This window comes from Arvicola amphibius, chromosome 14 (assembly GCF_903992535.2).
Source record: "Arvicola amphibius chromosome 14, mArvAmp1.2, whole genome shotgun sequence".
NCBI classification, from domain to species: domain Eukaryota; kingdom Metazoa; phylum Chordata; class Mammalia; order Rodentia; family Cricetidae; genus Arvicola; species Arvicola amphibius.
This window is the reverse complement of record NC_052060.1, coordinates 54,408,409-54,434,650: the sequence shown is the minus strand read 5'-3', so window position 1 is coordinate 54,434,650 and position 26,242 is coordinate 54,408,409.

Here is a 26,242-nt window from a genome sequence, read left to right as displayed (position 1 = left end):
CTTTTTTTTTGTTTGTGTGTTTGTGTGTGTGTGTGAAGCCTACACACACACACACACACACACACACACACACACACAGCCTAGGGTATGCACATGCCATGGTTTACCTGTGAAGGCTGGAGAATAACTGAGTTGTTCTCTCTATCCAGTTCAGGTCCCAGGGACATAACTCAAGTTGTCAGTGCCTTCACCCACAGAGCCGTAACACCAATCCCTTAACCAGAGTGTTTGATTCCACCCCACCTACAAATCTCAAGGCCATCTCCTTACCTTCTTTATTGCAATAGATTCAAAAATAAAGCACTTCTAAGTATATTAGGTGTATGCGGCATTTCCAAAACACTCACTGCTCCTTATCGTGTCTGTAGGGAACTAATATGAAATCAGCATGTGATACGATTGCTTTTGAAGCAATGGGAATAGCAAGGCAGGGTGAAGAAAAGCACAAGGAAGTCAGGTAGTACTCCAGGCCTTTGGCCCTCACCTTCCACATTGTGATTATTTGTGTTACATGTTTGTCTGCACTAGGGAATTGTACTATAGCAACATTCTCAGATATTAAAAGTTTAAGGACAATGAAGGGTGAAGAATCCTTAGACCCTTTCCAAGGGAAAGTAAACCATATTTAAATCATTTAAACCACACAGAATATAGCAAGTAGAGCCAAGTGTTTTCAGTCAAGGGCACCATTTCCAACATTAGTTAGTAGTCAAGTACTTAGTTAGAATTGTTTAAATATTATCTCAGGTCTAGGTAGATGACTCAGACATTAATAGTACGCCCCATTCTTTCCGAGGACCCAAGTTCAGTTCCCTATACCCACCTCAGGCAGTGTACAACTGTCTATAACTCTAGGTCTAGAGAATCAGATGCCCTATAGTCTCTGTGGGCACCTGTACCCACATGGTGCACATGAATTAGTAAATTAAAAATAAATAACTAGAAAAATAAATACTGTGTTTAAAATTGTTTTCTCATGTCGCCTGTGAGAGACCACTAACGTCACTGTGTTCTGCACTCATCTCATTGTTCAGGTAAATTTGTACAGTTATGGCTGCCTATTCATAGGTTGATTTTACAGACCAGCTGGCTAGAGACAGTCAAAAGTTTATACCAGGTGTCTGGTATAATTAATATATACACACATTTGGAAAACACCGAGTTCATGCAGCCATGTGTATGGCTGCCTGGATATTTCCCTTCCTTTGTTCAAGGGTGTCAGAACACTATGATTGCCCTTTCTACTCTCCAGCCCTCCTGGCTGTTCTTCTTATATCCAGAACATTACTGTGAATACTTACTAGGAGTGCTAATTCCTTATGAAAGAGTATAGGGGAAAGAGTATTGTTGATACAATCTAGTTCAACACTTCAAGAAATAGGAGCAAAGTGACTTCCGTTCCATCTGGTAATGGGTCCTAGTCCAGTTCTTCAACTAAGTGATAAATGCAACTCTGTTGTTTTCTTAAATTATGCCTGATCTCTTGCGAAAGGGCCTGACAAGGTGGTGGCCTTGGGGCATTTGTCTCTGTTATGACATCTCCATTTGTAGGCTCTGGACATTTGATGCCCATACTAATCATTAAAATCAACCTTAGAAGCTTGCTGTGGGAAGAAAATACACGCTGTAAGAATCAGCTCCTTTAGTCTGTCATCTTCCCTTTGTGTGATTTGTCGAATGTGTCTTTCTACAGTGGGAAATAAATAGGATAAATGATGTTCAATGTGGTTTAGACTCTAGAGGGAGAAGGAAGGGTGCCAATCTCTCTTTATGATAACTCATGTTTACAAAGCAAGAAGGTTCATGGGAAAGCTATTTCCTACTGCCCTCTTCTCTTCTTGCTTGTTTGAAGCATCTCAACCACAAAGGAAAGTCTGCATATTGGTGTCCATTTCTCTTTGGATGAAGCACTTTTTTTTCTAATTTCTATTTCCATGTTGCTTGTATCTGGAAAATCTTTGTATTTTACCTAATGCCCAACAAGCAACTATATAACCAATCTCTAAAGAAATATTTATCAGGACAGGGAGATGAGATGATGTTTCACCAGGAAAGAGTCTTGCTGTCCAAGCATGAGGACCTGTGTTGAACCTCTCACACATGTAAGAGCAGGAAGTGGCCTGGAAGCTGTAACCCCTGCCTTGGAGAGGGAGGAAGCTGAGACAGGGGGATTCCAGAACTTTTTAGTCAGTCAGCTTAATCAAAACGCAGTCAGCTCTGGTTCAGCCAGAGACTTGGTGTCAAGGTCCTAAGGCAAAGAGTGATGAAGAAGAGTACCTGATGTCAGACACAGGCGCAGACACACGCACAAGTACACAATGCACACAGACTCGGGTATATACACAGTATTCATAATCATATCTTTCAATATATCTTAGATTTCTAAAATATGTAATACACCAAAATCCACCCCAGATTTTAATAAATATATTCCCGCGATTTCATAATTCCAGGATGCTTTCCAATTTGCATGCCTGTATGTAACCATCCTAAGGAAGGATTTATTTTTTTTAAAGTCCCCGCCTAGATCCCCCATTTCATTCTGCTGCGGCAGGGCTGGCGTGCTTCCCTCTGAAATAATCAGCGCCGCTTTTTCCACAAACAGCATGTAGTAATTAGAACACGCGTTCTGTGAATGCTGCTAAACCTTTTTGTGAATCAAATTCTTTCAATTCTCAAGAGTTTTCCTAGCCAGGCATGGATTCAAGAAATGTCTCATTGATTGCCTTGCTTACCAGAGAGCAGGAGAAAGAGCTGTACTGTCTCCACAGCCTGAGAAATGACATCGGGGCAGAGATGACTGAGACACTTTCAGGAACGGCTTTCGTGTTAGCCCCTGAACAACAGGATCATGTTATCTCCTCTCTTTACACCTCTAGTCTCAGAGCATGTCAATGTTATGTCTTTGATGAAGTTCACCTAATTTGTTAAATTATATATATATATATATATATATATATATATATATATATATGACTGAATCTTCAATCTGATGTGGATTTAATCTGAGTCGAGTTTAGGCCATACTCATTTATTTTATTTGTATTTGAGTTGCTATATTGCACCCATTTCTGAACTCAGTCTGCAGATATCTGAAATGAACCAGGCAGAGGTGTAATATCCTTGGTTCTTAGTGCGAACAACAGGGACAGTATTCACATTGAAAGGTACACTCTGTGACTCCCACTGTGTCTCCGTATGAGAACCTCTGTTGTTAGAAACCATAAATCTCCAATGAGAGACTACATCCACAAGCCTCTAGCCTTATCAGCAATCAGTTGAGCCTTGGCATAGAGATGGCCAAGGCACCTTCCTTTTCTAGCAGGTCATGCCTGTGACTAACTTCTTCAGGAGCCGGCAGAGAACTGAGCTCATGCCAGTAACTGTCAGGATACTGCAGGTGATTCCAGGTAACTGTCCTTCTGCCCCTTAAAAGCTAAGTCAGCAGCACTGAAAGAGACGTTCTCCTATGGATAGCCATACAGGTTTGGTCGTGTCTTCCCTTGCTAAGGAAAATAATGTCTCCCCACTAAAGCTGTATGACTGCACTAAACAAAGCTGTTGAAAAACCTTCCCTGAACAACCACATAAACAAGCACTAGGGCCTAGCGACATGCATGCCCAGCCACAGTGTAATGCATCCTTTTAAATCCATTTTGAAACAGACTCTCCAGGCAAGGTACGACATCCACAAAAGTGCACTTCACTCCCCAGAAACAATAGGACAGCTCGGTGTGGTACTCAGATGGCAGAAAGAGGCCAGACGCTAAAAGGATGTGACAGCAACACAGGTGTTTGTAAAGGTCTGTTAGCTCTGAGGAAGTAGTTTCTGTGGGCTGTGTGCTAGGCACCCCTTGACAACCCTTCACTCCAAAAAATAAATAAATAAATAAAAAACAACTAAAAGGAGGGGGATCGCTAAAACCACAGACCTTATGACACCGGCTTGAAGTTGACAGCACTCAGCATCAGTTTCCAAGCTGAGCATTTAGAAACTCCTTTCTCCTTGGTTCATCCCAGAGGCCTAGAGCATCCTTCTCAGCTCAGGTAACTCATGTGAGCTTGAGGGTCAGCTTCCTATACTAACTCTATAAACAGGAGGAAACACCTCACCTGTAATTACAACAGAAAGCACATTTGCATTTTTTAGATGGTATCTAGTATAGTGTGGTCTTGTAGATAAAATAAATCCTCAGAAGAGGGGATCCGAGAAGGACGTGTGGAAGCAGAAATGAAAGAGGAGAAGCAACCACTCCTCCTCAGTGGTACCAAAATGCACAGGTTCCTGTTTGCTTCTTTATGATATGGCCAGGAAGTGATTGGCTGGCTCAGCCTTGGGTGCCCTGATGAGACCAAGAGACGTTGTTAAGAGTAACAAGGAGTGGGTTTTGCTATAATCAACAGACTGGGAATCACAGAGGCAAAACCTGTCCCTGCCTGGGTGGAGGCTGTGAAGTGGATAAAATCAGAGAGGAGTTATGTAGTATGACCTCGCTCATACAACAAGAGAACAATTGATGCTATAATTCAGGTTTGTTTTTAAAGTACAATCATTTAAAAAAAAAAAAAAACCTGCTCAATGCACTTTTTCTGAAAATCTCTTCCTTTGTGCACAGGTTTTGGCCACTAATCCTCTAATTATGTTCCTGTGTATATTTAATTTTGGTCTCTTGTAGAAGGAGCCATAAAAAATATTTCATGTACAGACAGTTTTACACAGCTGTGCTGCAGTGGCTATTGAGTGAACAGCTTCCTTGCAACTGTCTTTTTTCTGTCAGCAAGTCCTTGCCACCTCTGACACACTTCACTCTTTTCAATTAGTTGCCAATATTCTTTATTTCAATAAAAAGCAAATGCGCTTCTAGATACCAACATACTTGAAAATTTGTTGTAAAATCTGCATTCCTACTATTCTTTAAATCAATTGTATTTTTTTTGTTGTTTTGGGGGATTTGTTTGTTTGTTTTTTGCTTTTCATAAAGTTCAGCATTAAGGAAAGAACACTGTAGAAATACAAAAGAATAAGAAATGTAAAATTATAAGTTAGTGTCCAGGACATATCTCCTTTTAAAATATGATGAATAATAAAATTTGCATCTACTGCATATTTATAAGGGCTGTTATATATTATTTATGAAGCTCTACTGTAGAATTTAATTTTTCTTACATGTGGTCATTTATCGTGCATGTGGAGGTGGCTGTGGCACCCATATGGAGGTCAAAGGACAACTTTCCAGAGTCTGCCTTTCCTTTCATCCCATGAGATCTGGGGATTGAACTCAGGCCCTCGCCTCTGAAGAAACTGTCTCGTTCAATTTTTGTATTTTGATGAGCTGATTTAAACACAATGTCCAATTTCCAACAAGTCATTATTTTAAAAAAGATAGGTTAAAAAAAACTTTTGTGAATTTTAACGAAGTGGTTCTCCCTCCAAAAATAATCTTTAAAAATCAAATCTTGTATTTATGATAATATTGGGTGAAAAAGCACTTCAGTAACAATTTGTCAGCTTCACCATGGAATGAAGTGTTCTTCCTCGGCAAATTTTCCAGGATTTTATAGCCTGTCTCCCTCTTGTATATTGCAAAAGTTAAGCCAGGTAAAGTATTAAAACGTGCTTCAAGCAAGAACAGCAGCAAAATGTTTGGTGGTGGTGGCACACACCTTTAATCCCAACACAGAGACAGAGGCAGGTCGATCTGAGTTCGAGGTCAGCCTGGTCTACAAAGCAAATTCCAAGGCAGTCAAGGCTACACAGAGAAACCCTGTCTCAAAAAACAACAAAATAAAAAGGCATTTCATTATCGATGAGGCACATTAGGGCGGGTAACATTATTCCTACCAGATAGCGTTATTGCCACCAGATCACTGGCTCAGTTTTAGGTAACTTGTTACTAATGTAAATTCTCCCTAATAGTCCTCATAAGCAGCTCATCCAGATGCATCTTAGTTGGGATTTATAGTGATTGGCATTAATTGTGAGGGTATCAAGTTGCTCTCTGCCATGCCTGTTTCTGGCAAGGGCTCCACCTTGCTGTGGAATTTCACTTATTTTTGTCTGCCTCCTTGCACCGTGAAGCTGCCAGTCCGAACCATCACAGTTCACCTTCCTTTACCATCCACCCTCCCTACCTTCCCCTCGCTACTTACAGGAGGTTTTGTTTTGTTTTGTTTTGTTGTGGAATGTGGACAAACAGACAAACATATCCACCTGAACTGTGTCTAGAGAGAAACCGGATCTGCATGAGGAGCTCATTGCTGCTCGTTTGGGTGGATATGCTTTTTATAGACTGTGGGGTGTATACTTACGTGATTAAATGTACACTCGCCTAGTAAACATGCTTGCTCTATCTGCCTCCTGATGGGATGTGGCCCTGTTCTCCTGATGCTTATAGCAGGATAGATAAACACAAAACATGTGATTACCCAAATCTTTAATTAGATTGACTCGGTGCTGTAAAGAAGGCATGCAGGATGCTCGGAGTGTTTCCAACAGCCCAGACACCTGTGTTGGGCTGGGAAGATCTCTGCCTCACAAAAGGCAGGAGGAGAGTAGCTTCGATCTAGCAAACAGCGTGCAAGAAAGTGTGACATTTAAAACATCTTCTTTATCTCTAGAGTCTTCAGACTAGGTGAGGTGGATGGTTTAAAGGACCTTTTAATAAGTGGACAGATAGCTACCATTGCCTTTAAAAAAATTCCAAATGTTCCTCAGCAACTGAAGTGAACTCAGCTCATTTTCACCTTCCTCTTTTCCAGGGCATAGGGAAACTCTTTTCTGTATTCCCTGCGTGTTTTCTCTTTAATTGGAAGTGTGCTCTTTTGTGCTCAGGGCAGTTGGGGGCTGACTTATCTTGATGAAAAGTTCCAATTCTAGACTGTTCCCTGGTAACAGTCTGATTGGAGAACATGCACCATGGTGGTGGGAACTCTGCCTGTGTATTTGGGGAAGTGTAGCGCTCTGTGTCCCTGTGAGACTCCAGCACAGAGCCCCGAAGCACGGGTGGATGCCAGTCTGGAAGTAATAGGACTCTCGCGGTGCAATGGTAGCAGTTATGTGAGTGGGGACAGAGAAAATAAGTGACAAGGAAGGACAGGGCAGCTGGGCCAGCACCTCTGTCCTACCAACTAGGGCCAGTAGGAAGAGAGATGGAAGAAATAAAGAAACAAAATGATTTTATGAAAATTATAGCTACAGGTTGGTTTTAATAAGCCACACTTCCTAGCATTACAAGGTCTGGGCAAGAGTCACAACAGAGGCTTCTAGATGAGGGCCAACCCCTACCTCCTACAAGCCTGGGTTCCCGTCTGTGTATCATCTTTCTCTTCCAGACAGCCACAGCATCAGCATCAGCCTCGGGAAGGAACTCCAGACAGCCTGGGAAGTGGCCTCCAGGACTTTTCAACAGGAACTTTCTGGCAATTCCTACCTTTAAATAGTAACCCATTAAATAGTAATGTATTAGATATGAGGGCAACTCAGAATGGCTTTAAATTAAAGATGCATAACTTTTTTTGTTTGTGTGTTTGTTTTTGTTTTTTCAAGACAGGGTTTCTCTGCAGCTTTTGGAGCCTGTCCTGGAACTAGCTCTTGTAGACTAAGTTGGCTTCAAATTCACAGAGATCCGCTTGTCTCTGCCTCCCGAGTGCTGGGACTAGAGGCATGCGCCACCACTGCCTGGCTCAAGATGCATAATTTATAAGGAAAGAGCTATGTATTCTTTCAAATCTGTGTGTCTTAAAACTTCTTGGTGTGCCAGTTTCTACACAGATCTGCAGTGCAGATGCGTGAAACATGAGCTTCTGGTGTTTTTAAAGTCTTTTTTTTTTTTAAAGACAGAGTCTTACTATGTAGTTCTGGGTGTCCCAGAACCCATTATGTAGACCAGGTTAGCCTCGAACTCACAGAGCTCCCCCTGCCTCTGTTGCAGGGGAGACTGCTTGTTTGTTCCCGGCTGCTCAGCCCCAAAATAATCACACAAAAACCATATTATTTGCAATTCTGTTTGGCCAATTGCTTAAGCATATTTCTAGCTTGCTCTTATATCCTAAACTAACCCATCTCCATCAATCCATGTATTGCCACGTAGCTGTGGCTTACTGGATAAAGTTCCACCCCTGCTTCTGTCTCCACTGGGGCTACATGGCTTCTCCTCACTCCGCCGTCTTTCTCCCAGCATTCAGTTTAGTTTTCTCTACCTAGTTCTATTCTACCCTATCACAGGCCAAGGCAGTTTCTTTATTTATTAACCCATAAAAGCAACGCATATACAGAAGGACTTCCCACACCATGCCTCTGCCTGCCAAGTGCTAGTATTAAAAGTATGCACCACTACACCCTGTGAGCTGAAGTTTATCTATCTCTTAGGTGATAAGAGTCTGTAGATCACACCTTGAGTAGCAAGACCCATAAGTATACTAATAGCTATCATTGTGTTTATGTGTGGCATATACTTGGGGATTTAAATAATGCATGTTAAAAAAAAATCACAAGCCAGGTTTGGTGATATGCCGCTTTTAACCCTCAGCACTTGAGAGGCAGAGGCAAGCAAATCTCTGTGAATTTGATGTCAGCCTAGTATACATAGCCAGCTCTAGGCCCAGTAGGGCTACATCATTGAGACCCTGTCTCATAAAAGGAAAACAAAACAATGAAAAAAATAAATTTCAAGGCAACCTGAGTTAAAAAGATTATGGCTTTGGACATATTATTTAGAATCTTCTGTCAGAATACTCCCCAGTCTTTTGTGCTCACTCTGCCTCCATTTTAATCTGCTGGCAGTGGCGGCATCGGGTCTTATCTTTAAACTGGGCTCTCAAGTGTTGCTTTCGAAGCCTCCTGCAGCCTTCTAAAACCCTACAGATTCCTAAGATACATATTAAAGCAAATGGAAGACTAACTGTCTCCTGGTGCAGAAAAGGGTTTTTGATTAGATTTAAACAGCTGTCATCTCTGAAATTTCCCTCTCGAAATCACCGTCTGCTTTCAACAAGCTCTCACAGGTTGCTCTCTTGGATGGCGGCTGCAGCCTGTATCCTTCCAACTCGGGCTCACTGTGTCCTCTGATAGGAACTGATACATATTTAAGGACATCTTAACTAGCTCAAAAACACTTGGCATCGAGAAGTTTTACTCAGTATCTTCTTTGCCGTAACGAGTATGCCCAGCAAAATCCAGCCGCACAAAAGACAGTGGTGCCTCAGGCGACAGAGCTCAAAGTGGTTTTGAAAACTGCGGGGCAAAAGTTGCCATTTTTCAATGAACCTAGATGAGATGTAATCTAAAATATATGCGTTTTTTAAAAGCAGCTCGGACTTGTGGGAAACGGCAATTAAAAACCAGCGGACATGGAACCGAGATTACATCATGGAAAACTGACTAATGTTTTAAGGATAAATATATTGCCGATAGTATCATTCTATATTTTAAACATAAAATATGAAATGCTGGCCTGAGCGTTGGAAGAAGTTTCCCCTGGAGGATTTACAGACTGAGTGAAATGGCCGTTTACTTATTAGTCGTGATCAAAGTGGATTGGGAATGTCTAAAATCATGTGAGGGCTGATTGCGTGTTTTCTTATTGGCATCGCACTCCAGGGCCACCCATAGGATGCAGCAGTGGAGACTCCGCCCAGCTTCAGGGGAAGAGAGCACACAGGGCCTAGACCCTTAGAATACATTTACGTGCTTTACCGAATAAAGTGGCTTTTGTAATTTTCCAGCTTTCGACCTCATTTATTTCACATAATGAAGAGGAAAATATCTTGTTTCTGGCATTGAAACAAAGGAGAATCATCATTTAGAATTTCCTTTTTGGCTGCATATACCTAGTTTTTAATGGGACTTGTAAATTCTATATGTCGATGAAAGCAAAGGCATTTTGTTGTTGTTTGTTGTTTGAAATAGGGTTTCACTGTGTAGCCCTGGCTGTCCTGGAATTCTCTCTGTAGACCAGGTTGACCTTGAACTCGCAGAGATCTGCCTGCCTCTGTTTTCTGAGTGCTGAGATTAGAGGCTGGAGTGAAGGCGTTCTTCACCAGGGGAAATTCCTTTTGCTGTGACGTGCCTTTCTCTTATTCTGCTATTTTCAGACAGACTCCCCCTCTGTCATCCAAGCTAGCTCCAACTTGCTATACAACCCCAGTTGTCCTTGAACTAACAATCCCTGCCACCTCAGCCTCCACAGACAGGCACCACGGCCCACAGCTTCCCATGTGATCTTACAGTGACTAGTATTTATCTCCAGGTTCATCTACATTTCAAAATCATATTCATATTTCAAGGCCCAGTGAAATTCCTTCTCCTCCAGCACGGTTATATTGCTCTCTCACTCTTCTAGTCTAGCAGCAGAGTTCATGTGTATGTAATAAAATGTTCAGTGTGTGATCTTTGCGAAGGAATCAACAAGGAATAAAAGTCACCTACTCAGCGAGATGGCTCAACGAGTAAGGGCTGAGTCCTGCAAACCTGGTGACCTGAGTTTGATACAGAACTCACATAAGAATGGAAGGAGGAAAGTGACTTCATAAGGTTATCTGTGCTCTAACCTAGACACACACGCGCACACACACGCGCGCACACATAATATACAGTGTGCATGTGTGTGTGTATGTACACACACGTGCACACACACGCGCGCACACATAATATACAGTGTGCGTGTGTGTGTGTGTGTATGTACACACACGTGCACACACACGCGCGCACACATAATATACAGTGTGCGTGTGTGTGTGTGTATGTATATGTAGAGCGAGAGCACAGAGAGATAAACCTACACACCTCTCAATTAAAAATTAAAGCAATCTAATCAAGAAATCCTGCCTAATGTATTTTCTCTGAAGAGTCAAGTGTGTCAAACAATGGAGGTGCGGTATTCTTGGTGTTTTCATGTACTTGCTTGTTTGTTTTTTCTTTTGTTTTGTCTTGAGACAGGGCTTCACAGTGTAGCGCAGGCTGTCTTTGTAGAGCAGACTCACAGAAACCCGACTGCCTCTGTTTCTTGAGTGCTGGGATTAAAGGGTTAGGATGCCGCCATGCTCCGCAAGCTATATATTTTGGCAGCGAAGACTACAGCAGAATGCCTGTGTGATGGCCCACTGTATTTCTTGTAGTGAGTCGAGCAGTCTTAGAAGTTGTATAGTTGAACAGAGTTAAACTTATAACATATTTCAGATTTTAATGTGCATGCACAGTCTTAACAATGTAAATTTACCTAATATATTTGCGTAAGAATCTCTCTTCCATACAGAAACTTTTTTCATTTTTTTGTTCGCAAAATTATATGTAGGAGTTAGCTTTCTTGTATTGTAAAACAAAATAAAATTGTATATTAACATCTAGTCCATGGGATTCACATGTAAATACATTTCTGTTCTTATATAAAAAACATTTAGCATGTAAATACATTTCTGTTCGTATATAAAGTTATATTCTTATTTCTTTAAATATGATACTACCCAGAGTAATCTATAATTAAAAATACAATTAATGGCCAGTGGTGAGTGGTGTACGCCTTTTATCCTGGCACTGAGGAGACAAAGGCAAGGGTATCTCTATGAGTTTGAGGCCAGTCTGGTCTACAAAGCAAGTTCCAGGACAGCCAGGACTGTTACACAGAGAAATCCTGTCTCAAAACAAAAAACAAAACAAAAAACCTCAACTAATGATTATTTCAATATCTTTCTCTCAATTATGGGAAACTAAGGAAGACCAAGAGATAATGGGAGCCAACACTAAACAATTGCATTTTGATTTTAAGTTTTAACATTTATGACAAAATGACAATGCTTCTGTGTGTCTGCTTTCTATTCCGCCTTTCTTTTTCTTTAGTGAGCAACTTTGAAAATTTTTCCCCATTCTCTATTTTTAGAATATCATTAACAAGCCCAAAAGCACCAGAGGAGACAGACTCCTTGAAGTATTAAAACAAGAAAAATGAATGATACAGTGATCACCCAAAACTGCTCTATCCAGTCCTAACTAGGTTGCACACAACCGTTGCTCACTTAAATCTGGGCACTGAAAAATGTAGATCCCGAAAGCAGTACTAAAACTCAGCGGTCAAATGACCTTGAGAATGACCAAGAGAGACCCTGCTCTCTAATCTAGACCTGCAAACTCTGAGGGTTTTTGCACTCACTATTGTGAAACTGAGGTCGCATCGGGAAAGACCACGATCCAGAGGGCCAGACTTAAAATGCACCAACAACACCAGAGTGAGAAAGTCTTGTGTGTCTTCAATTGTTTCTGTTTTTATTTATTCTTAGGAGAGAGGGGGGGGAGGGAGGGATGGAGGGAGGGATGGAGGGAGGGAGGGGGAGAGAGAGAGAGAGAGAGAGAGAGAGAGAGCAGATTGTAGCAATTAGGAAAGTGAGACCCCTCAAAGAAGTCAGGAAGAAAATCAAAGCAAAGACGTAGTCACTCAATCGTTCAGAAGGAAGGAGGAGAAAACTGAGCTGCAGCTTGATGGATTAGATGCTGAACCTAGGTTTTGGGAAGGAATTTTTGTGGTAAGGGGCAAAGGAAGATACTAAGTTAACAGTGTAAACCCTCGTGAAAAATCAAAGACATTACAACCACAGGCACATTGTAGAATAAGGAGTCCTTGAAAGACAGGGCCATGTATTTACCATTTTGCTTGATCTACATATCAAAAGCGTCCTCCACTGTCTAGAGAAGATCCTCGCAGGAAGATGTTTCATACGGAAAAGTAAAATGAAAAGGGAAGAAAGGGAATGTGCTTGAGGCTATGTCCTTTCTTTTCTTCTTCCTCTTCTTGTTCCCATCCTATATTCTGTCATGAATCTCTGGCCAGTGCCATAAGCTCATGCAAACCAATGCGTTTCCAGAGCTCCACAAAGGCAAGGGACACTGAAGCTGATGGACAGAAAGAGGAGGAGAACTCAACTAGCCTGTGACACACAAATAAAACACCCCAACCCCATGTTTAATGGCTGCTCGTGTAATAAGAGCTTTCTGCACCAGTCAAGAGAAAACTTTAGCTCGGCTAGTTTTAGAACTATTTCTGTTTGATAATAAGGCTTCCTAAGTATTATCAATCAGTCATATCAAAAAACTGAAAGTCAGATTGCCAATGAGCCGAAACAAAGATGATTAGCTATTTGAAAACTCACGTTATTCTGCACACTATTAGGCTCGTCTCCAGCTCTCTGTCACACTCTTAACAAAGAGATTTTACTCCTTGAAAAAGAAACAGAAGTTTCTGCTTTCTGTGGTTTTTGTTTTTTCGCTTTGTTCTTGATTTTTTTTTTGTTCAGTAATTTCACAAGCACTAATAGAGTTTAGACAGAGAAGTGATTTCATACAGAAGGAAGGTATTTAGTTATAACAATCATATTTAGGATTTACTTTGATCTTAAGCCATCAACAGGAGTTTAAGTGTGAGACTTCTTGACTCCCACCTTGAGACTCTGAGAATGTGTGTTGACCACAACTCCCCCCAGCTGAACACCCATGTTCAAACACACTCCATGTTCTTGTAACACAGTTTTCTGAACCTCACAATACAATACCAATGAAACTACTCATGGCTTGTGTCCCAACATTACCGTGAGATCTGAATAAATTAATGTGAAGAATTTCCACAATATCATGTCTGAGATATTTGGGGTGAAACAGCAGAATTGGCCTGTCTCCCTCCCAAGAGCCCGGCCATTACACCTTCTCAGTCCTCCACATTTCTCAGTCTACCCTCTTCTCTCAGTCTTCCTCTGTATCGCCTAAATCAAGCCTCGCACAACCTCAGGCCTTGACTAGAACAACGGTCACTTAATTTTCTCTTAGCCACAGATTAAAACATTCCTATGCCGTCCTTTATGCTGAACTCTTTCTTGGAAATAAAAATATTCATACTGTTCTGCTGCTTAAAATTTTCCCTGATGTCCACAAAACATAATTTAACCTCCCTAAAGGAATATACAAGGGATTTGCTCATCAGAGGTGCAAAGTTAACTTCTTCCACTGCTTTTCATACCTTTCATGTGACGAACTTTGTCCCCCACCGTTCAACTGAATTTCTGTCTTGGGGCTTGCTTTCCTCATCCCTCGATGATGTATTTCCCACCTTCTGACAGAGAACAACCATTTATCTTCAAGACATAGCTGAAATGTCACCTCATATACGTAGTCCTCTCAGGCACGTAGAGGAATTTGTCTTCCTGTAGGATTTGCAATTATATCCATTATGTTATACCATTTTTCTTCAATAAGTTGTTTATATCTCTGCCTCCACACTGAACAGCACCCGCCAATGTTTAGCATAAGGCCAAGAATGGTGTAACATTTGAAAAGTAACAATTACAAACAACAGCCAAAAAAAAATAAATCTATAAATGCTGCAGTGGGTCAGTTCCTGAATTAATATGTCCCAATTTGCAAGCAGATTTTTATTTTCAATATATATTAATATACATCACATACAATATACATAAATACATGCATACATATATGTATGCATGTATATTCTTCCTACACAGGTGGATGAAAGAAACAGACTGAAACACCTATTGAGGGAAGTCTGAAAAACAGGAGCAACCAGTGCTAGTCTACACCAATTCACTGAAGGTTGATTCTTATTTTTAATTATGTGTATGTGGAGGTAGGAGCATGCAGACATGAGCGCAGGTGTCCACAGAGGCTAGAGACATCTAGGCTGGGTGCTTCTGGAGCTGAAGTTGCTGGATGTTGCATTGTGGGAATCAAAGTCAGGTTGTCCACAAGAACAGTACCCACGGAGCCATCTCTTGGATCAATTATATCGATTTTACAAGCAAGTGCATTTACTTTTTTACTTAAACTTTTCAAGCTTGACAATACATTTCCTCTGCTAGTTGAGACACAGCGTAAACACAGAGGTATTTTGTTATTTATAGAAAATAAAAATTTTAGGAAGCCCGATTCTCTCTTCGCAGGCTATGAAGAAGGAAAGCAGGGGACATGAGCACACAGGAGCAAACAGACTCTTTCCGTATACCTTTGTCACCAACTCTGACTTCTCATTCAGAGACTCTGTATCTTAGTTTTCCTCTATCTCTAGGATACTGGGAATTTAATGAGAAGGTCAGTGGTGGTCTCGGCTTTTTGCTTTTGTCAAGAAAATAAGAGGGAAAAGCTGATATGCAAAGATAGGTTTGGGGCTGTAGTAAGGAACTCCAGTGAGTGCCTAGCCTAGGGCTGACAGTGAATAAATGTGCCTCACTGGTGATGAAATACTAAATATGAGAACCTGTGTTTCTGGTTCTGTGCTGTCATAAAGCTGCTATTATTCAGCGTTTATTAGGTACCCGCAGAGTGTGAGGCATAAACATGACAAGTAGAAAACACACAGTCCCTAACCTCTAAATTACCAAAGACAGATGCACAAGGAAGGAGGTAGACCTGGAAATTGCTTCCAAATGGCTGTTTGTAGGAGGAATTAGAAAGGAGGCAAACTCAAGGAGGGGCCAGTGGGTGGACAGCACGGCGTGTGAGGCAGACGGAGGTGTGAGAAGAGTTAGTGTTTTCATAAAAGGGAGAGGGTAAGAGGTCAGGCCAATTTCCAGAGTCGTAAGGATTGAGATGAAAGAGGGACTGGCCATAATGGAGAACCCAAAGGGATGAGGAGGGTGGGGTGGCTGTCGTGTGTCTGTGTTGTCCTTGCTGATGAGAATGCCCAACTCCTCCGCCTCTCCAGGCCAGGAGGGAGATAAAAAAAAAATATCATGGATCTTTGAAAATGAAAACCCAAAATCTTTTAAAATGGAAGTTCCATGAAGAACTTGGCCATTCCCTAGCCCTAGCTTCCTCATTTTTGATAGCAAGCAACAGAGCTGGCTATGGTGGTACAGGACTGCAGTTCTAGTTATTTGGAAACCTGGATTCTGAGGACCCCAAGCTCAAAACCTGCCTAGGGTACAGACCCAAGTTCAGCCTGGATACTTAGGGTAGCCATGTCTCAAAGCTAGAACAAAGACTGGCAGCCCTCTGTTGCTGCAGTGCCCACTACTCTCTTTGTTATGTACTAAATAAGCCCATCTTTTTTTCTTTCTTTTCTTTTTCTTAATAAGTATTAAAAGGGGTGAGAATGTAACTCAATCGTAGAGCATTTTTGAAGAATGTTCATGACCCTCATTTCTGGCCCCCAGGATCTGAACCAAAACAACAAAAAAAGTTAAAACAACAACAAAAATAAGATTTCAAAGAATTGCCCTGAGAATTAAAAGGTAGAAAGCCCCATCAGTGGCTTGCATATTGTTTGAGAGATTCACTCAAGACACGCTGCAATTTTAGACAACCTCTGATACCCACGGTTTTTGCTTTTCCTGGTTATTCTTAGTACTCTTGTGTTTCAGAAAGACAAGACCAAGTCTAAACAAACATTCCCTAGCAAGCAAGTAGACAAGAAGAAACACCATGATAACAACTGAATTTTAACCTAGATGGTAATTTGTTTGCTGCCATTAAACATGGACCCAACAATAACATTAAAAATGAACATCGCAGTGGGAGCCTGTTCTATGATTCTTGGGAACCATCGAGGGCATTACTGTTTTTCATCCTCGGAGGTCGTCTATAGGATCTTATTCATAAGGATGCTGTCAGTCAATTTCACACGGCCTTTCTCTAATGCTACCCCTCCCCCAAACATGTAAGCCCAAGGGATCAGCAACGACTTTAAGGGAAAAAAAAAATAGTGTAAAGTTACACCAGGAGCTGCCACAGCGCTGCTTCCATGCGCTGTTCCCTTGGGCTCCGACAGTGAATGAAACTTATCTGAGTGGTCCAGTTCACTCCCACCCCTGCCAGATCCGCAGCCCTTTGTTAGAACAGGAGCGAGAATTGCCCAATCTCAGGGGGCAGCCGGTCTGTAATGACCCGCATTGTCCAAACACGCAGGAGTTCACTCTCCAGGAATGAAAACTCACGGCTCTTTTTCCATTTGTCTGTTGACAATGCAAAGCAGAGCTGTGGGTAAACCCCGTGTTTATTCCCGGGACGCCAGCTTCATAGGCGGTACAGTTATGGAGTACGACAGCTTACTGAAAGGGAGTAAAATGGGATATTAGCTCAGCACTATAGGAAGGGCCTGAGAAAGACAGAATATTCCCCATACGAAGCCGTCACGAGCCTGGCATGCCCACATTGATGATTTCATCAAACCAATAATTAATAAGCGTGAATTAGGCTAATGAAATCAGATAGGGTAATGAAAAGCAGCCTTCTCGTTAGCCTCACTATTTTCTCCATTGTTTAATCTCTAACAGAGACTGAATTTGCCGCTCGGGACCTAATTGAGCTTATTTGACTTCTAGCTGATTTTTAAGAAGAGTCTCAGAGAGCTTTTAGAAAACGGTATAAAAACGACTAAGAATCTTTACGGTGACACCTGTGACATTGGGAACAGATCAAATCGGAAGCACCACCGGCTTGTCCTGCTCCCTTCAAGACTAAAACCAATGCAATAAAAGAAATGATAAAAAAACGGTTTTGCAGATGGTGTTCCGAGGCAGGATTTATATGAAATGGAGGTTACCCTTCCCCCAATTACAGCGTCTTTGAAATTTAAAGTATTTTGTGTGTATGCTTGTGTGTATGTGTGTGGTCCTGGTGGTGGTGATGGGGTTAAATGCATGTAGAAGCCAGAGGATGACTTGTGGACCTTTCCTCTTCTACTTCGATTATCCATCCATAGTCTAGCCTGAAACTTGCCAAGTAAGTCAGGCTAGCTGGCCAGGGATCCGCTTGTCTCCACCTCCCTCAACCTGGGATCGTGCACCCCCAATCCCACTCCGGGCAGCACTCTTACGTGTGTTCGTCGTGCTGGGCCCCATCTTAACCGCTAGTCTCCACAGCTCAACGGCTTGAGATTTTGACAGATATATTTTACTAAATAATTGAACTCTAATAACCCGTTCCCTCTGCGGGCAGGTGCGGGCAAGTGTAATCCAGAGGAGTGGTGGGGTCAAGAACGGACACTTTGGCCTACAGAGTGGAGCTGGGAGGGTTGTCCGCCTTAGGAGCAGTGACTTGCCGTCTCTGGCAAGAACTCACAGGCTGCGTCCCTATCTTAAATCTGGAGAAAAAGCTGGACCCAAGCCTGACGGGATTTGGTTTTTATTTGAATCTTCTGTTCTGAAGAAAGCTCCAGAATCCACAGAAAGGATCAAGGGAAGGAAAGTGTATGATTCTTATTCCTCTCCTGCAGGGAGCCCCATGGAAGGCGGAGCTGTCTGGGCCCGTTTCCAGTGACTCCCCCCAGTCTCCTATCCCTGAATGAAAGTGAATGCAGAGAGGGAGGAAAGCATCAGCGAGTAAGGGGTTAACCTAGGCAGGATGTGTGGCTTTAGAAAAAAATCAGAATATATTTCAAAACTGATAATATTGGATCTATTTTGAGATTACTTATCAGTTGGTTATTGTGCTAATAATTACCATTAACATTAATACTACATTTTGGGAATTAGGCAAAGAGCTAACAAGTTTGCACTGACACAGAGCGTTCCAAAAGCAATCTGAGTAACTTGTTTCCAGAATGCAGCTGTGCACGTTTCATTAACATCTTGCAGGTGGAGCCTAATTTTAGTTCAGCCTTGAGAAGGAGGAATTGTTTCCCTCCAGATACACACAGACCCGCAACAGCAGTCAGGCAGGTGGGGCTCCACGGAACGCTTGTTTACATTCCTGTTTTTAAAAAAGCAGATGATTCATGATGTTCGCCGTACAGTTTCTCTCTGGTTTTCACGTATCTTTAACAGAACAGTCGGGCTTACATCTGACCTATAGTTCCTCCCACGTAAAACAAAAGCAATGAAATCGAAAACGATAAGAAAATGAGCAATGGATCCTAAATATAGTGTAGAAGTCAGTGAATGAACACAAGTAAAATTTAGAAATACATCTGTTTGGCTACAAAAGCATTTTAAAAAGCAACAGTCCATATCCTAGTTGGCTCATATATATATATATATATATATATATATATATATATATATGTACATATACACATTTCTTTCTGCCATTGCAATAAGGAAACTATTAGAGAAAGAAAGCTGTTGCCAGGGGAAGAGAGTTGAAGGAGCAGAAAGGAGATGGGCTCGTGAGGAAGACATCTTACCGGACTACTTTAAACAGCCTAGTTGGGGACTCCAGCACCCACATAAAAAGCCAAGCATGAGCCAAGGGTGGTGGTGCACATCTTGAATCCAGCACTTGGGAGGCACAGATAGGTGAATCTTGGAGTTCAAGGCCAGCCAGATCTACAAAATGAGTTTCAGGTCAGCCAGGGCTACACAGCTACACAGAAAGACCACCTCTCAAATAAATAAGTAAGTAAATAAATAAAGGCAGGCCAGGCACATCCTCAGAGCTGAGTTCAGACTCCTGGCACCCACACAAAGGTGAGACTGTGTGCCTGTGATCCAGCATGCATGCTTACGGGAGGGCAGCAAAGGAGGTGTGAGAGAGGAACAGACCCAAGGATTGCTGGGGCTTGCTGGCTGCCAGGCTGTCTGAAAACAGAGCCCTGGGCTCAGGGTTAGAGATCCTGTGTCCAAGGGATAGGAGCAGAACCTCTGATGTCTCCCTTCACCTGAATGTGTACCCATGCACTGTGCACAGATGTGTACACACACATACACACACACACATCCAATCACATTCACACACACACACACACACACACACACACACACAGACAGACATTAATTAAATCAAAGGAAGGACAACTTCCCCTCAAGAACTGCCCCGGCCTCTGGGTCTCAGGGAATCACACGGCCCCTTACATTTGAGAAGTACGACAAAGCATTTTGCAGAAGCAGAGATCAATTACTGACAGCAATGTCTCTTTAAATGTATTTAGCAAGTAACTGAAGCTTCAAGGCACAAGCCCCATCCTTTGCTGTATTTAATGTGTGCTGTGAACCTACTGTGTGCCTCTCTCGGGACAAGAGAGCTGAGGGTTGGACAATAATCCAGCTGTGTGATTCTTCCTCTCTGTGGGGTGTTCTTGAACATTCTGTAACCTCCGCAGAGAGGGGGTGGCTCGCTATGAGACTCTTTTCTTTCAGTTCAGCCCTGTGGAATGGATGGAATTTGTAAGTATGCTGGATAGATGCCTATTGTTCTGAATCTGAACAGAAACCTCCTTGAAAGGCCTCTTCTGCACCTGGAAGGTCCCCATTCAAAGGCTTCATCTTGATGAAGTTTCTTTACCTCTGATGTAAGTTTGCCTGAGATGTAAACCTTCCAACTCAACATAAATGTCTGTTTTTCTCAGGTAAGGGTGAAGAACATCCCTGGGATTTCCTGCCCCCTTCAAAAAGCAAGTCCTACTAAAAACTACAGTTTTACACAGAATGTTTTCAAATGTGACTTTTAGCACAGTGGTCTGTGTGAGCTCACTGCCTCAGTGACACGGTAGCCTTTGCCTCCATTTCCTGGCAGTAAGTTTAACTTTGGATAGTTTGCACTTTTGCCTGCCTAGACTCCTTCGGGCTTTTTTCACAATTCCTTCCCAGTCTCTGATCTCCAACCTTGTTGAATGACTATCTAATAGATTATTAGATTTTCTAGAGACTATTCTCTTATTCGGCACAGATTTATTAAGCACCAGTTATATTTTTACACACTTTCAGATTTTAGAAATATATAACACGCTGTCTCCTTCGGAAATTCCAGGGCTTTGGGTAGAGACATTTATCCAGGGAAACAAATTCCAACCAGCTATTTTGTTTGTAAAGGAAGAAAATATTCCTTTAAAAAAAAAAAAAAAACTGTTGCCGGGCCGTGGTGGCACACACCTTTAATCCCAGCACTCGGGAGGCAGAGGCAGGCGGATCTCTGTGAGTTCGAGACCAGCCTGGTCTACAAGAGCTAGTTCCAGGACAGGCTCCAAAGCCACAGAGAAACCTTGTCTCGAAAAACCAAAAAAAAAAAAAAAAAAATTAAAAAGAAAATTAAAAATTAAAAAGAAAATTAAAAAAAATAAAAAAAACTGTAACCCCAGTTTTTCAGATCATCTTCATGTCTCATCTTGAGATATAAATGAAAGGGTGGGAAACAGGACGGTGACGTTTGGGAAGTATGACAAAAGGCACACTTCATCCCCCCCAACCTCGTTTCCTCTACTGTCATATGCCACCCCCAGGCAGAGGTGACTGTCAAAGGGGTCTGTGTGGATGAGGAGGGAGTGACGGAACTTAAGAAATGGCCTTAGGGTGAAATGATGGAAGAGGTCAGAAAAGGCAGAAAGAAAAAAGAAAAAAAATAGGTGTGCTTGAAGCCTGGGCTAAACTAGCATTTTTGAGTAATCTAATCTCACAGATGGTAATTGCTCATTTACCAGATAAAGATTATGAAACTTTCTTGAGGGTAATCCTACCGGGAAATTTGAAAACATGATAAAACCCAATCTCCTGATGCCATCTCTTTCCAGGAGTTTGCAACTCTGACTTCCTCATTTCTTCCATTCCTCCTTAATGAGGGTTTGTCCCTGAACTCACTCACAAGGCTGAGAGGAAGAAGAGAAGGGGGCATAATTGACAACAGGAGCAAACTGCTTTCCTTCTTTCTACCTGGGTCCACATTATCTATAACAGAAGCCACCCCTTCTACCCTTACAATATTTCCAGTTTGCTTGAAGCCTCATTTGCAAGGTGAATGTTGGCATCTACCCACTCCTTACACAAGGTGTGGGGGTGGGTACGCTCCTTTGCCTGATGATTGTGTGTGTGTGTGTGTTTATGTGTGTGTGTGAGCGTGCGCGCACATGCACAAGTGCACACGCAGGGGGAATTTCTAGAATATAAAGGGAGTTGTTTTAGCTATCTATCCAGAGGCTCCTGGCTGTGTTTGTTTTGGGTGGTGTTGTTTCTTTAGTGTCCTCAGCTAAAAATTGCCAAGCTGGCGACCTGCTTCTCTTCTTTCTTAACTGGTCTTTTCCTTGTGCATTTACTTCTGTTCTCCTTCCCCGGAAAGCCTCCTTTCCCTGCCAGGTTCTTTACAACATACAGTAAAATATTACAGGAAGCACATGACTTTTTTTCTTGCTGCTCCATGCATTCAGAATGCTACCTCAAAAGATATGTTTCCCATGCTTAATCTGAACCTCATTGAGTCACCTGCCATGGAAGCCTCTACCACAGCTCACGAGATGAAGTCCTTTCAGAAGCACTAGATGAGAATCCGGTGTAAGAAAGCTGCCTCTGAAGAAGTTCTGACCAGCATGGAGGCAGCAGTGATGAGAGTCTTGTGAAATTTTTGCTTTCTTAAAAGAGTGCAGGAGCTGTGGAGAGTCCAAGTGTTTCCTATGAAAACGCTCAGTCCTCCGACTCCCACTGGCCCAAGTGCAGTAAACTTGTGAGACAGCCATTTGGCAGGGTCACACCAACCTCATGGGAGAAAGACGAGATAAATCCCGTTTCTTGGCTCTCCGTGAGAGCAAGATTTTGCCGCATCAATCCCAAGGCTGCCATGCTTTTTATCTGGTGGTTACGCTTAGTTCTAGCACCCATCCTACTGCTCACTGGGCTCAGCTCTGTTTGGTTTGTTTAGCACAGAGATTGAATAAGGCTAAACAAAGCATTAGCCGAAACTCCTGTAAGTGCATGAGAATCTTTACAGTGGAGGAAAGAAACAATAATTTAAAAATAAAGACTATTTTGATTATACATACCAATATACTTGGATAATGTCTACTCTATTTTATTTTTAAGGCTTTCAGTTAGCAAGAGTTATTTAGACTGGAGCAAGGTGGCTTTCATATTTTCAAGCCACTTTCTCCTAGTCTTACATATATAAGGATATTTAAAACCAAATTAAATAATGTATTTTGAAAGTGTTTATATTCAACCTACTGCCAAGCAAAGATCCAATTACTTCAACAGATTAAATTATGTGGGATAGCAGAATTGCCAACCAATCTGTACCCAGCAATGCTGGACCAACTCCTTGAACAACAGGTCATTGTATGCTGTGCTCCTTTTCTGATTACTGCAGGACAAAAACAAAGGCAATATATGGAAAGGCGGACACAAAATAGCTAGGTGATGGTGTTAATGATAATAGTATCAAGTTATAAACTGTCTTACCCTGTGTGATTTTCTTGATGTTTCTAATAATCTTTTCAGTTAGCTGTAAAAAAAAAATTGTCCAGTACTCTGCTAGACTGGAAAGTTAAGTGAGGTATTGCAGAATGACCACATGTAACTTTTTGCTAGTTTATTTAACAAAATTTTCAATTAGATATCAATATTTTAAAAATTATCCCATAAAAATTTGGATACATAAACATATAGAAAGTTGAAAGTGGACTAGGTGCTTGTGGTGCATGCCTTTAATCCCCACAGAGACAGCGGATCTCAGTGATTTCAAGGCCAATCTGGTCTCCAAAACATGTGAGTTCCAGGACAGCCAGGGCTGTTATACAGAGAAACCCTATATCAAAAAACAAAAGAGAAGAAAAGAAGGAGGAGAAGGAGGAGGAGAGGGGGGAGGAGGGGGAGGAGGAGGAGGAGGAGGAGGAGGAGGAGGCGGCGGACTGGAGGAGTAGGAGGAGGAGGAGACGTCATTCGTCTTATACTCATAACCCGGGTAGCAGCGATCCCCATGCCTATGCCCGCACCAGGACCCTGTTGCCAAAGACCAGTCTCCTATTCGTTATTCTTAACTCACTTGGCCTTTTTAGGCATTTGGTATTTGAACCTCTTGTGTAAGAGGATTTTTAAAAGGCCATTCCATGAAAATGTAAGCCTAAAATTTGTTACTTTTTTTTTTTTTTTTGCTTTGTTTTAATCAGAAAATGTTCACACAAGATGAACCTGGGCTAGCACACCATTTCCCCTGCCCATGAACCCATTGCTACCCTGGATGTGTCTAGGTCTAAGAGCTCATGTGCCCTCAGGTTTCCATATAGATGGTGATGAGCCTCAGGCTGCCTCCCACTTTTCTCTCCCAAGTAAACTTAGTCCTAATTGCTGCATGTGATATGCCCTGTCCTCTTCAGCCTCCTTGGAACTTGGCTGCAGCTTCCTACCTGCCCCCTGTTTTAATGAATACCTGATGATGGAAGTAAGGAAGAAATAGCAATATTCTGTTACTATATAAGCTAGCAGTTGACTGTTTGTTTGCCCCTCGGGTTTATCTTGGAGCAGCAACACTATGGCTTTCTTCCCTGTTTGAACTATAGGTCAAATAACTTAGCAAGTGAGATTTTAGGAAGAACAGCATCCAGCCTCATCTATCCCCGGCAATGAGAAAAAGTGAGGACCCTCAAGATGAAGACTGCAGGTTCAGACTTTTAAATTCATTTGCTTTCAAAAATATTCCCTGTGGATGGGAGGTGCAGCTTAGTTGGTAGAGTGCTTGCATAGCATGGAGGAAGCCCTGGGTTCAATGCCCAGCACTGCAGAAACTAGGTAAATTGGGGTACATCCATAGTTCCAGCACTCTGGAGGTGTAGGTAGGAGAACCAGAAGTTCAAGGTCATCCTTTAATGCTTAGGGAGTTCAATTCCAGACAACTCTACTTGAGACACACACACACACACACACACACACACACACACACACACAAAGAAAAAAAGTTTCTTGCTTGAGCAGAGAGTCAGTGAATCTATGTTTCTTTACCTCTTTGGTTTGGTAAACAGGGAGAACACTAATTCCATCTAGAGAAGGCAATGTTCTGCCTCACCCCAGCAGGAGACAAACTGGTACCTGACAGGGAAAATTATAAGTCAAAAAATAATATAGAAATGATAAGAACTGGGCCCCAGTTATCGATTCATTCCACGAATGTCCTTAAGGGCTTGTAGTGTTTTAGGGCTTGGTGATAGGGAGACATGCAAACAAATAAGAGCAGTGTTTGTTACGGACACAGATGGGCACCTACGCAGGGAAGCAGAGGCAATGCCTGTTGTCTTGTCTGATGAAGTCAAGTTGACCCTCTTGAGCTGAATCCTAACAGAAGCCATACATTTTGTACTCAATTTGGATAAGACATTAAAGAATGTTTAACTCTATAAAATAAATTAGGAGGATTAACCTCTCTTTCGTGAAAGTATAGGTCATAGAAGAACACTTAGGAATATTAGGTTTGTGTTAAAAAGCATCTAGTAGCCACAAAATAAATGAAAAAAAAAAAGGTGTAAGTTCTACATTCTGCCTGGGTTTCAGTCCTGGCTCCATGGTTTGTTTGTGTGAAGTGAACAAGCTGTGTAATTTCTTTCTGCCACTGTTTTCTCCTTTGTTTAGAGGAAGTGATAGGATGGTCTCCTATTACAGAGTTGAAACTAATAAAAGAATAACAAAACGTATGAAAAATGTTTAACATTGTAATACCTGGCACACAATGGCATACGGTTAACTATTAGCAACATTACAATAAAATGTAGCAGAAAAAAAAAAAAAACCATTTTTTTTTTCCTGAAACAGCCACCTCGAACAACAGGATCGTATATTTCAAAGCACTTCCTAATGAAAACTCAGATAATCGAAACAAAAAGAACTCTCAAACCTAATATGCCTTGCATCGTTCATACTTCAGCTTTGCATTCTGCCCCCACTCATCGTGGATAATGAAACCAGACCAGCTCCCATAATTGCCCTTCTGCAAGTAACTGATCAGAATTTGGTTTTTTTCAATTTTTCCGTGAGGATGGTCTTCCAGCTGCAGTAAATTAGCATAACAGCACTGTGTCTCCACGTCGTCAGGGAGAAAGTCTCCACAATGCGCTTTTATTATCAAACGTAATTTAGACTTGTGAATTGTAATTGTTTTTGGTCTTGGCTTTCATTTTCAAGATAAGGTTTCATGTAGCCCAGGCTAACTTGGAGCTCATTTGGGTGATATTCAATTTCTCACCCTCCTGCCTCCGTCTTCTCAATTCTGGGATTATGGAAGCTGCTAGTGATCAAACTCAGGGTGTCATGCAGACTAGACAAGTATTTCACCAATTGAGTCACTTCCCTAGCCCCCAAATCTGAAGATTTCTCCAACCGTATTTTATTTCTTTACAAAAGATCCGTGCATAATCTCCACCTCCACCCTGCTCCTGTTAGGTAGATATTTTTCAAGGAGCATTTCTGGGATAAGTTTTTATATGTAAAGCTTTTTGCAGAACAAATTCAATTTTTACTTTCCTTTCAATAAATTCAATTACAGTAAATGAACCCCAAGAAGCTTAAATGAATGGATACAAGTAAGTTCTGGTGTTTTCTCTAAAAAGGAATTTCCGGTGAGCAGCTC